General features: G+C 39.2%; 1 protein-coding gene across 1 annotated transcript in view; it reads left to right on the forward strand.

The window, feature by feature from the left end:
* LOC126237376 (dynein axonemal heavy chain 7) overlaps nt 1–14,098 on the forward strand; it is a 1,033,797-nt gene that overhangs the window by 256,800 nt on the left and 762,899 nt on the right. The gene's annotated exons all lie outside the window — the stretch shown is intronic.

A 14,098-nucleotide genomic window follows, 5' to 3' on the forward strand; every position in this document is an offset into this window, starting at 1 on the left:
TCTCAGTACATATAGGCTTTGATGTTTTTTGTCATAATTAATGCTACTCAGTATGAAACATATTGGTGGTATCATGACCATAATTTTAGAAGGAAAAATAATCTCCATTCTGAGCTGAAGTGCTTACTGCTTGTATTAAATGGGTAAAGAATGTTGGTGCTGAAATATTTGGTTCACTGCCTTATGATATCAACAATACAATAAGTAGTATAATTCTGTTTTATGATAATTTAAAGAAGAACCTATTTGGCTCCTGGTTTTATTCTGTAGAAGAATCTTTTGTGGAAATATATAAAATGTTTTATTTGGAGTTCTCATGTTCCACAAAAAGTTGGAAACTTCAGTTAATTGTTTCCTTATTTTAGGTAATCATTTAAGCCATTACTTCATCATTTGTACTTATAACGTACTGTGACAATATGTATATTAATGTACAGCTATAAAGGAAAAGTAACCTCTGTGTGTAAAGTTTATTACTACTACTGAATAGTTATTGTTGTTGTACACATTACTATTTTTTATTGTGCAATGCTGTACATTAAAATTGCAACATCCTTGAGGCATCATGAAACAAGCATAAAATTGGCATCAAATGTGCTACATGCTTGGATATGCAAATGATTAACATTTCAGCACAACTACCGGTAGGTAGGCAGGGTAAGGCCATCTACATTCTGTATATAAGAGGGATGTTTGGCATTCAGAAATCATATTTGAATGATATTTGTTTGTCAGAATATCATGTATGCTATGATATAATTCTATTGAGCTCACACTCTTTGATAAATTTATGATTGATCACAACCACTCACTCTGTTCAGTTTTATTGCTTCAGTTGTAAACTGCTTTGTAAGCTGCAGCCTTTCTCTGTTTGGTTAAAGTTTTTATATACAGTTTCTTTTTCAGAAATTAACCATAGCTCTACCAACATATATTGGGAGTCAGAACCACCTCTTATTGACAATGTCATAATAAATTTTATTGGAGGCTCCTTCCATCTTGTAATCCTGCAAAACTTGACATGACAAAACTGATCAATTCCATTTTGACATTTTTAGAAAGGACTTTTGAAGCAATTAATGTATTTCAGTCAAACCAGGAAGTCAAAAGACCTTGTTTCTAGTAACTAGTTTTACTTAAAAGATGACTTTTTAATTACTATTAATTATTAAAACATTATGAATGTGATGTCTTGTCTTTAGGACAAATATGAAAGAATGGACACCATTTTGATCCTGAAGCCATGAATGAGGCACAAAGGAATTAATTATATTAACTGCCAGGAAATCATTGATTTAAATCAAAGGGCGAAGTTGAAAATTTGTGCCAGACTGGGATTCAAATCCAGGTCTCCTGCTTACTGGGCAGATGCACTAACCAGTGCACCATCCAGACACAGTGGTCATCACAACTGCATGGACTATCCAGCAGATGTCCCCTCAGGCCCAAATTCTCAACTTACCCACACACTACTGATGTTCTGCTCCTTGCCCGTTATCTTCATTACTCACACATTTTGCTGATTCCCACAAGAGTTGAGGTGGTGTGCATCAGCACTGAAGTGCTCAGTTGGTTGTCCAAAAGAAAAAACACCACACACACAACTAAGGTAAGGATGACCATTTAATCACTTCAGTGTGGATGCACACCACGCTTGAACTCTTATGGAAATCAGCAAACTGCCATGATTAGTGAGGATGATGGGCAAAGGGCTCATTAGTAGTGTGTGAATAAGTTGAGAATTTAGGTTTGACAGGAGGCATGCTGTGTTAGTCTGTGCAGTTGTGATGACCACTGTGTCTGGATGATGCAGTGGACAGCCCATCTGCCTCTAGCAGGAGACCCAGATTCAAATCCCAGTCTGGCACAAATTTTCAACTTTCCTCCATTGATTTAAATCAATGCCCCTGTCAGCTAATGTCATTAATTCCTCTGTGTCTTGAATTAAAATACTCATAAAGATACACTGAAAGCTGTCATAGTACAATTTTGGTTTCTTAATCCTCTGCTCCAATTAACATTTATTTATTTTGTTTTTGTAGATTTTTAGCCCTGTTATCCCTTTTCAATACAGCTCAATCAACATCTTATAATCATAATTTGCATGTGAACAGAACCATAAATTTATAATGGACTCTCTGTGTCATCTAAATGAATCACAATCAAAATTATATTGTTCCATGACATAAATGCATAAGTCATTGGTGTAAAGTACGTGGGACTTGTGCGAAAGATACATATAACTGGTCATTAACATGGCTTAAAATTATATTAAACTTAATTTGATTCATAGCACACATCATAATTCTGATACAGTGCTTGTTTGACGCTGTTAGAATGTCGTTACAAATCACTAGAATAAAAACAGCAGCCCCAGCTGAAGGTGTGGTGATAGGGAAGTTGTATGGAGGGTTGGGGGGCAGGTGTATGAAGTGGATGCTTTGACTGCTACAGGTGTGTGTGTGTTTTCAAGATGCTGCTGAAGTTGTTTTTGCCTCATGTTAGGGTGGTACCACTGATGCAGCAAGATTTCTCAGTGCTTTTCACTTAATTATTGTTTCTGTACTGTGCAATATTTATAAAGCCAGGATCACTTCAGTCATAAAAATGTACCTGCAACATTACTCCATTATTTGTGGGGCTTGTGTTAATGATATTACAAATATGCTAGAAGTAGATCTCTACTGAGGTTCCTAGATCAGGGATACATTATATTGACATGATTTTTAGCTTTTATAGTTTGTTACAGAACAACAACTTCCATAGTACAAAGTTGCCTACTTTAAATGCTAATCTGATATTTGAAATTTGTTGCCCTTGTTTTTCATCCAGGACATAGCAATATAATTCTGGTGTTTGCATCTCGAGGGATTTATGAATGAAAAAGCTGGTTAAGAAATAACAAAACCATTTGTATTCGATGTAGAGTATGCAGATGGGTGTACCCAGATCAGTAAGGTAACTAGCCACAAGATGAATTTCATTTTTATGTTGTAACTAAGTCCAAAAAAAGTATAGAAAAGAATTACATAATTGCTATTTGGATGCCAGGGTCAGAGAGAGTTGCTGCTCTCTTGCACAGCCAGCAGTCAGCATATGGCTCCTCTCCCATGCTACCTGCAACAGGTACATAGTGGGCAACTTGTCATCAAATTATGTTTCACAAGAATAAACATCCCCCAAAGTGGTGATCCTACTGGCACATAAGCCACACTGAATTATATTTACACATTGCAAAAAAATATTAAAATGAAAAATGTGAAATGAATACCAGACTGGCTAGGCAGCATGCACAGAAAGAAGTTTCCTATCATGTTTGTCAGTGTCATACTGATCCAGCACCTGGTATGTGGTGCCACTAGCTACACAATGCAACATCCTCTTGTTCATATAACCAGTAATTTGGTAGCAGTTGTTACATATCTACATCTATATTCTCAAAACCACTGTGGGTGTATAGCAGAGGGTATGTTCCACTGTGTTTCTTCCCATTTCATTCACATATGGAGCACAGGAAGAATGATTGTTTGAATGCTTCTCTGCAGGCAGCAGTTATTCTAATCATACCCTCATGATCCTTATGTGAGCAATACATAGGGACTTGTAGTTTTTTCTAGAACCATAATCTAAAGCTGGTTCTTGAAACTTAGTTAATAGACTTTCTTGGGATTGTTTACATCTATCCTCAAGAGTCTTCCAGTTCAGATCCTTCAGTGTCTCTCCAACTCCCTCCCGTGGATCAAACAAACGTGAGCATTCCTGCTACTTTTCTCTATTTCAGTCAATATCCCCTGTCAGTAATATTTGATATTGGTCCCACAAACTGGAGCAATAGTCTAGAACTGTCTGTACCATTGATTCGTAAGCAATCTCCTTTGTAGTCTGATTGCATTTCCCCAGTATTCTACCAACAAACCAAAGTCTACCACCAGCTTTACCCATGACTGAGCCTTTGTGATTATTCCATTTCATTTCCCTACAATGTATTACACCCAGGTATTTGTATGAGTTGGCGGATTCCAACAATGACTCATTGATTTTATAATCATTGGATACTACATTTTTTCCATTTCGTGAAGTGCAACAATTTTACATTTCTGGACATTTAAGCAAGCTGCCAATCTTTTCACCACTTTCAAATCTTATCGAGATGTGACTGAATATGTATGCAGCTTCTTTCAGATACTACTTCATTATATATAACTGCATCATCTGCAAAATGCCTGATTTTACTGTTATCATTGTCTGCAAGGTTATCAATATACAAAATGAACAGAAGGGTCCCCACACACTTCCCTGTGGTGCAGTCAGTACTACTACATCAGATGATGACTTTGCATCCAAGATGACACGGTGTATCCTCCCTATTAGTAAGTCCTCAATCCAATCATAAATTTGACTTGATACCCCATATGGCCATACTTTTGACAATAATCGTAGGTATGGTACTGAGTCAAATGCTTTTCAGGAATCAAGAACTACTGCACCATCATTATTGCTTTGATCCAAATCTTTCAGTATGTCATGTGAGAGAAGTGCGAGTAGGGTTTCACATGATCGATGTTTCCGGAATCCAGGTTGCCTGGCTATGGCGACATCATTCTGTTCAAGATACATCATTATGTTTACGCTCAGAATATTTTCTAAGATTCTACAACAAGTTGATGTCAAGAATACTGGACGGTAGTTTTGTGAATGACTTCTACTAACTTCTTGTAGATGGGTGTGATCTGTTCTTTCTTCCAAGAACTGGGCACAGTCTTTTGTTTGAAGGGTCTATGATAGATTATAATTGGGAGAGGGGTTAACTCAGTCGCAAATACAGTATAGAATCAGACAGGGATACCATCAGGTCTTGGAGCTACGTTCAATTTAAACAATTTCAGCAGTTTCCTAACACCACTAACACTAATACTTATTTAAACTGATTCCTGGGGCACCCCCCATTTGACCGTACCTCTCTCAGACCCCACATCACAGCCTTTCTCAACACTGTGAATAATGACCTTTTGCTGTCTGTTAAAATAAATGGTGAACCAGTTGTGAGCTATGCCCCATATTCTGTAATGGTCCAACTTCAGGAGCAATAGTGTGTGATCAACGCAATCAAATGCCTTAGTTAAATCAAAAAATATGCCTAGTGTTCAAAACCTTTTATTTAACCCATCCAGAGAAAAGAGAACATAACAATTTCAGTTGTTAAACGACTTCTAAAGATGAACTGTACATTTGATAGCAAATTATATGATATAAAATGATCAATTATCCTTACATACACAGCCTTTTCAATAACTTTAGCAAACACTGATGGCATAGAAATAGGACTAAAATTGTATGTTATCCCTTTCTGTAAAGCAGCTTTACTACTGAGTACTTTAATTGTTCAGGGAACTGCCCATTCCTAAAGGAAAAATTACAAATACAAAGTGCGACAATAAAGTAATGAGACTGATTTTCTTTGCAAGATGTGGCAACCCTGCTCGATTGTGTGGGCACAATATCTTTTACCTTGGTCTATAAGCTGCTTCCAGTCCAAGCGGCACATTGATGCAACTGCTCAGTCGTGAGTTGTGCTGTAATAAGTTAACATGTGTTTGTGTCACTCGTCATGGAAGTGGAACAGAATAATATTGCACAACAATATGCCATTTCTTTTTGCATTAAATTGGATGAAAATGTGATGACACTTACGGTAAGCTTCAGAAGTCTTTTTGAGAGGAGGTTATGTCAAAATCTTTAGTGAAGGCAGAACAAATGTTGAAGATGAAGACCACAGTGGACGACCATCAACCTCATTCCAAGGAATTGTTCATAAAGAGTGTGGTGCCTCCTGGACAAAAAGTTAACCAATGTTACTACAAAGAAATTTTAGAAAGACTTCGTAAAAGAGTTCTTCGAGTCCATGCCAACATTGCTGATAATAATTGGATTCTGCATCACGATAATGTGCCATACCATACTGCTCTGTCAGTACAGAAATTTTTAATCTCAAAACAAATTTTAGTACTACCACAGCCACCTTATTCACCAGATATCGCTTCGTGTGACTTTTTTCTATTTCCATGAGTTAAAACAGCGGTCAAGGGACACCATTTTCCAACAACACAAGATGTCCAAAAAGCTGTGATGAGGGTCTTGGAGTATATTACAGAAGATGAGTTCCAGAAATGTTACCATCAATGGTAGAAGCGCTGGAAAAAGTGTGTGCAATCAGAAGGGAACTACTTTGAAGGAGACAACACTAAATGTGACTAAAACGGTAAGCAACATTTTTTTTTTTCACATCAGTCTCATTACTTTATTGTCGCACCTTGTATGCCTAAGCACAGAGCTAACATGTACAGCACAGTACTTCAATATTCTGCTAGGCACTCCATCTTATCGAGGAGAGTCGTTAGTCTTCAGTGATTTCATTATTGACTCACTCTCCCCCTTGTCAGTATCACAGGGAATATTCCAGACATCAGCCTCGGAAAGGCATTTTTCGAGAGAGTTATATGATTCCCCATAGAAACTAAATTTTTATTTAATTCCTCAGCAATGTCCAGAAATTATTGTTAAATGCTGTACATGTATGTGATTTATCAGTAACAGAAATATTTTTTACAACAAACTGAATTTACATTGTTGAACCTATGCTGCTGGCCGGACACTTCCTTCACAACTGTCCATATGGTTTTAATTTTATCCTGTGAATTAGCTGTTCTATTTGCACACCACATACTCTTTTCCTTCCTAATAACATATTTAAGCACCTTACAGTACTGTTTGTAATGGGCAGCTTAGCTTGATCGTGACTACTTCTAACATTTTGATGTAATTCCTGCTTTGTTCTACATTATATCCTTATCCCACTAGTCAGCCACCCAGGCTGCCTTTTACAGCTTGTACCCCGTTTAGAACATTCTAATGGAAAGCAACTCTCAAAGAGCATGAGAAATGTGTTAAGGAAAGGATTATATTTGTCATCTATGTCATCAGTACTATAAACTTCCTGCCAGTCTTGTTCGCTAATGAGTTTTAAAAAAACTCTATTACTGTTGGATTAACTTTCCTACATAGTTTGTAGTTATATGTGACATTTTTTTGAATACAAAAGCCTTTAGTGTTGAAATTTGCACATCGTGGTCTGAAAGGCCATTCATCCTTTTAATAACAGAATGCCCATCTACTATTGAAGAAAGAATAAAAGTATTGTCTATGGCTGTGCTTCTGTTCCCCTGCATCCTGGTTGGAAATAAACACAGCCTGCTTCAGATCATATGAATTTAGGAGGTCTACCAACATCCTGTTTCTTGCACAATCATATACTCTCCTGGCCTCAACCATTGTTAGTCACTGTCCTAACCAACCCAGTCCTTTCCCTGTTCTCATTCCAGCACTACACAGCTGTTATTCCACCACCACACTTAATCTTTTTATTTCTCTCCTTTTCCGCTACCTTACCCCCCCCCCCCCCCCCAACCTCTTCCCTACCCTCGCTCGCCACCCCCACCATACTATCCCTCTCCCTCCCCATTCCAGGCTCCTCCTTACCCCTACCCAGTCGCCACTCCCATCATACACTGGTCCTGCTGCTCACAGTGTGGTATCAGTTGCCTGAGACTACAATCATGTGTGTGAGTTGCCTTTTCATTTTGCATGTGTGTGTGTGTGTGTGTGTGTGAGAGAGAGAGAGAGAGAGAGAGAGAGAGAGAGAGAGAGAGAGAGCATATATCTGTCTTTTGTTGACAAAGGCCTTAATGGCTGAAAGCTATAATTGTGAGTCTCTTTGTTGTGCCAATCTGCCACTCAGCATCTCTGCTGTATGGTGAGTAGCAACTTTCTTCTCATAATATTGTTACATTCCATCCTGGATTTTCCATTGTTACATTAAAATTTAAATATTTACCTTGAATCTGGCAAACCTACATTTCTAGCATTTGTAGACTTAGAGAAAGCTTTTGACAATGTTGACTGGAATAGTCTCTTTGAAATTCTGAACGTGGCAGGGGTAAAATACAGGGAGCGAAAGCCTATTTACAATTTATACGGAAACCAAATGGCAGTTATAAGAGTTATAACGATATGTTTACGTAACGTGTATACATAAACATACAGTTATAAATGTCCCCGTTCGTAGTCGCTAATTATAACAATATGTTTACTTTTGTGCTGTAACATATAGCTATAATCAGCGGTGGAAATATATTTGCGAACGCCGACCGTGTGTGGCTGTTTCTTGTTGGATCGTCTGATCAGTCGGAAGTTGCATTGCATAGGAGAGTAAATGCCTATTCAAAATATAATTATTTTTGGATAGCTCAACATGAATTTCCTAAGGGACCGTAGTTTATCATGCATTCACCAGTAGAATATGGCGCGGAGAAAATATTTTGCCACATACAACTTCCGTCCGATTTCGACGAAAGAATTCGTGACTGCGAACTCTCTATTTGGCAGAAACATAAAGAAAATTGAATAACTTCATGAAGGAGTGAGACATAGATTCTATATTAAATAAATAGTCCATACACCAATTCCATTTAAATCTGAATTCATGGCAATTAATAGATGAACTTACACTAGAATGAAGAATTTAACATGGATGCCGTTTTCACTGGCACTTCTTGTAATGAAAATAATTCCTTTGACGTTTTCACATACACGTCGCACAATAAATCTACTGCTATGCAATTTTAGTATTACCCATTGACTTTACACTAAAATATTGTTTTTAACGATAATAATACGGCGGCAAGACATGCGCGTCCGACACAAGTTACAAGAGACAAGAGAAGAAATGAGTAACTGTTCATCGAGAATATCTCGTACATCCAAAAAATGTGTAAAAGTATCCTTCTTCTTCTGTCCACTCTTCGCGCCGCGGTTTTCAAAGTCAATAACTCACTGCATCTCGAACGGTGCTTCGACAATAAACAAGTTACGTCACAGGTCGTTCACCTTTTACATTCTCGCAACTTTATTTGCTAACTGTAGCTGTTGCCGAGTGACTGCTCGATTAGTGAATGATTTAAAATGATAAGGCAATCACATAATGTTATAGAGTCAAGGGACATGAAAGGGAAGCAGTGATTGGGAAGGGAGTGAGACAGGGTTGTAGCCCCTCCCCAATGTTATTCAATCTGTATATTGAGCAAGCAGTGAAGGAAACTAAAGAAAAACTCGGAGTAGGTATTAAAATCCATGGAGAAGAAATAAAAACTTTGAGGTTCGCCGATGACATTGTAATTCTGTCAGAGACAGCAAAGGACTTGGAAGAGCAGTTGAATGGAATGGACAGTGTCTTGAAAGGAGGATATAAGATGAACATCAACAAAAGCAAAATGAGGATAATGGAATGTAGTCGAATTAAGTTAGGTGATGCTGAGGGAATTAGATTATGAAATGAGACACTTAAAGTAGTAAAGGTGTTTTGTTATTTGGGGAGCAAAAATAACTGATGATGGTCGAAGTAGAGAGGATATAAAATGTAGACTGGCAATGGCAAGGAAAGCGTTTATGAAGAAGAGAAATTTGTTAACATTGAGTATAGATTTAAGTGTCAGGAAGTCGTTTCTGAAAGTATTTGTATGGAGCGTAGCCATGTATGGAAGTGAAACATGGACGATAACTAGTTTGGACAAGAATAGAATAGAAGCTTTCGAAATGTGATGCTACAGAAGAATGCTGAAGATTAGATGGGTAGATCATATAACTAATGAGGAGGTATTGAATAGGATTGAGGAAAAGAGAAGTTTGTGGCACAACGTGACTAGAAGAAGGGATCGATTGGTAGGACATGTTCTGAGGCATCAAGGGATCACCATTTAATATTGGAGGGCAGCGTGGAGGGTAAAAATTGTAGAGGGAGACCAAGAGATGAATACACTAAAAAGATTCAGAAGGATGTAGGTTGCAGTAGGTACTGGGAGATGAAGAAGCTTGCACAGGATAGAGTAGCACGGAGAGCTGCATCAAACCAGTCTCAGGACTGAATACCACAACAACAACACATTGAATCTATTTACTTGGTTTTGACAAGTTCAGTAATATTGATTCCTGTTTGACTTGTAGTGAAATGGAGTTGATTTTCCAACAACTCATTCATCAATGCACCATGCTATGTAGATTTAATGCACTTTATTGAAGAAAATGTATCTCACAACTACGTATTGATTTTTACTTTAAGAACAAATGCAGCAAGTTTTGGCTACTGATCTTGTGTGCACGATGTCAAAAAGCAGCAGCATCTTTCTTTTCTGGATAGAATGAAAGGATCATTTTGCAAACATCCAAACCTGTTGGTTCTGAGCAAAGGAACAGAAGTGAGTATCTATTCATATAGTATAGATAACTGAGAAAACCATAGGTTGTGGCGAGGCTGTGACAGCACTGTGTGAGTAAGGTTGTTGGCGGTGGGGACCAAGCTTGTTGGAGGGGAGTGCTTATCAGCTATGCTTTCCCAGTCTGCTTTATTAAATCATGATAAATATTTGTATTGTTCTCCTGGCATTGGCTTGTTAATGGAATGGTGAAGCCTCTCACACCAAACTGATGCGACTGAGTGTGTAAGGGAATGTGGTGCACCATTGAGTGTCTCAGGTCAAAGGGGTCTTGGCTTTACTATATACATCATGAGATTGGAGTAAACATCTGTTTACAAAAAAGTAGAGAGTGAAATGGTATGGAAGAACTTCAATACCTATTTTCCTGACTTTCTGTGGGTCAAGTGCAGACTCCAAAAGTTAGAACAAGAAAGACTACAATGCCTCAGTTAGGCCATCAGAGAGATCTTGACAACCAAATTGACATGAAAGTCTGAAAAGTGAGATTGTTTATGCTTAACCCCCCCCCCCCCCTGCAAGGGTCTTACAACTCTTTTGTGACAATGTGCTTGACAAGCACAGGTTCCCCTTCCCTGCCGCCTCCTGGATTGCTGCTGGCATCCCATGTGATAGTTGCATTCCGGCCTGAGATGCTGGAGTTGACAGTCGTTTGTGTGTGAGGTATGCTTGCTTGTCTTTGTGAATGGTGGGTGTATCTCTTTTACTGATGAAGGCTGTGGCTGAAAGCTTTGTGAAGTGTCTTTTAATTGTGCCTGTCTGCAACTTGATGTGTCTTTTTTATGGTAAGTAGCAATTTGTCTTTTCCTACAATGTTGATGTTTTTACCACACTGTTTGTTATACACCATCTGAAGAGCATCTGGAAACACTCTACCTCTAACCCCACCAACTCCAATAATTAACATGCCACCCCAGGAAGGTATGACATAAAGGCCAGGAAAAAGGAAAGTTCGATGACCTCTACATTTAATTCTTTTTAATATGAAGAAGTTTTGGCATTTCAGTGTAGGTCACCCTTTACACAACATGGTAGCTAGTACAGGTGTTTGTGGTGGTGGTGCAGGAGGTGTTAGGTACCTGTTAGTGGTAGCCCCTTTGCTATGCGTAGAATGCACTATTGATGCCTGAGCTGTTACTGCCTGTGCGTGCCAAACTGCACATACCTGTCCATTTGTGAGCAACAGGACTCCAGTCAATGGCCATCATTGCTCTGTGTGGGCAGTGACATGAGGAGAACCTCATTTGGAGTAGCAGCATCGTGACAGATATGTGGCATGATGAGTAAACCAAAGTTAACGGTTGGTGACCGTGAGGTCCCGGCATCGCTTCAGACACTCCTGAATTCTTCAGTGCAGATTGCTATGAGCCTAAGAACTTTCCCTCCATGGCCATGCCATGGAAAGAAAGCTAAATCAAGTGAACTGCAGTTCCTAGTTTTAATATGTACAAATGGAGTGCCATTTTCATCTACTAAGCAGATGTTTTTTGTGGGGAATGTTACCAATTACCATAACACCCCATAAGAACCTCACCAGGAATTACACCAAATACAGATGAGGAATTCCACTAAAACTTGGAGAAGCAAAGGGTTCATTTCATAAGTCATGCCTGTAGGTGACCACTGGAAAACAAGATTGACACTGGAGCATTCATCCTTGCTATTCAGCAGGATTCACTTCCTAAGAAAGTCAAATTCGTGGTCAACTGTTGTGATGTGCCATATTTTCCATCCTCGACGCAGTGCTCTGAATGCCAGTGCTTCAGGTACATGTCTTCCCTGTGGATGAACAACCCAATTTGGTGATGTGGTGATCAGAAGCCTCATGAAAACTTACCATGTGGGCAGCTGCATTTCTCTGTCGCCTGTGAAGATGATCATCCTACCTGATCCCCAAAATGTTCTACCCTAATTAACTCATGTAAAACCTATTGCCTATAAAACCAGGTCTCCAATTGCCTATGATACTTTGAAGCTTGGAAAAAGCTATGACTGCTCATTTTCCATCCCATGCTGTCAACTTTTGCCACAACTGTGACCAGATTATTGGCAGTACCTTGAGTACTTATTCTCTCAATTTCCTCAGGATCAATCTCTGTTAGTCACACAAGCAGGAGGTAGTCCCTCTCCTCTTGTGCTTCCACCACAGCACCGTCTTTTGGGCCCTCTACTCCCCCTGCATCCAGCTGGAGAAGCTACGCCCTCCGATGGGGTCTGCCAGTGATCTGTGTTGCTCTCCAAGAAACACATTTCCCTGATGACCATTCTCCCACCCTTTGAGGTTACTGTGAATTCTGTCAGAACCTCACTGCCCATGATAGGGTTTCTGGAGTGGTCTGTATGTTTTCTCACACAGATGTTATTGGTGATTGAATTCCCTTTTGTGCAATATAGGAAGCAGTGTAACTTAAGAGAGCAACGGGTGTGTGAACAATCCCAGTGGTTAATGTTTCCATTGTTTATTTGTCCATGTGCACTTTTTTACCTTGAGATTACTACCATAACTTATCCCCCCCCCCCCCACACACACCCTCCCTTCTGATTGACCAACTTTTGTCTGATCTTGAGCTGCATGTCCTCAGTGACTGTTTCCCTTCCCACTCTAGTGATGTCCGTAGCACCTTTCTGGCTACAGATCTTACAATATCTTCCACAAATCTCGTGATGTCACTAAAATGATCACTATATGACACTCTTTGTGAGAATGACCGCTTGATCGCTTTCTGGTGAGCATGTCATATCCTTGGACCAGTTGCCTTATCAGTGGCTGGTACCATGATGGACCAAAGGTACTGCAGTAGCTGTTGAGGATCATCAAAGGGACCTGCTATATCTTGAGTGACAGTCTTTACAGAATGCCCACATTACTTTTTAAGTGGGTCCATGCAAAGGCTTGCTAACTAATCAAACATGGTAAAAAGGTCTTCACCTCACGTGTGTACCAATCTCAGTAGTCAACTGAGCTTCCAAATGTAGCCACTGTTCTAGGACTCCTTCTACATGGTAGTATTTCCACTTATGCATTGGTTTTTGCTGAACACTGTGGGACCCGATTTATGACAGCATCTGTGTTCTTCTTATTTGGCTACCTTTCAGATAAATGAAAGGCAATATAAATGTTGGCTTCCATGGCCACTGTTACAGTCAATAAAATTTTTCTGGGTTTGTAACTGCATTGTCAATATATATAAAACTACTGACGTTTTGGTCCTGTTGCAAGCAACCTTCCTCAAGCTGTAGAAATGAAAGACAAGTTGAAGACATCTCCCTATCTTTACTCCCATATCGCTGAATTATAAAATGAAGCCTTCACCAACTGGGAATTGCTTCATGCTGTTCACTGATTTGATCCATAATCAGAGGATGTAACATCTGAATGTGATTCACAGACTCCATCTACTTGTGGTCTTCAACATATTTGACTGAAGGTGCTTTCCCTTTCCATTGGAGAGATAATTTCATTCTCCCATCGTTTAACCAGACAAAAACCCACCATCCATCAATACCTAGAGACTAATTAGAATCACCAATATGCTCTTCAGACTAGTTCTAGGATGTTGGTCTGACAGCTACGAGGGCAGTTCAATAAGTAATGCAACACATTTTTTTTCTGAAACAGGGGTTGTTTTATTCAGCATTGAAATACACCAGGTTATTCCCCAATCTTTTAGCTACACAACACTATTTTTCAACGTAATCTCCATTCAATGCTACGGCCTTACGCCACCTTGAAATGAGGGCCTGTATGCCTGCACGGTACCATTCCACTGGTC

This window comes from Schistocerca nitens, chromosome 2 (assembly GCF_023898315.1).
Source record: "Schistocerca nitens isolate TAMUIC-IGC-003100 chromosome 2, iqSchNite1.1, whole genome shotgun sequence".
Classification (NCBI taxonomy): domain Eukaryota; kingdom Metazoa; phylum Arthropoda; class Insecta; order Orthoptera; family Acrididae; genus Schistocerca; species Schistocerca nitens.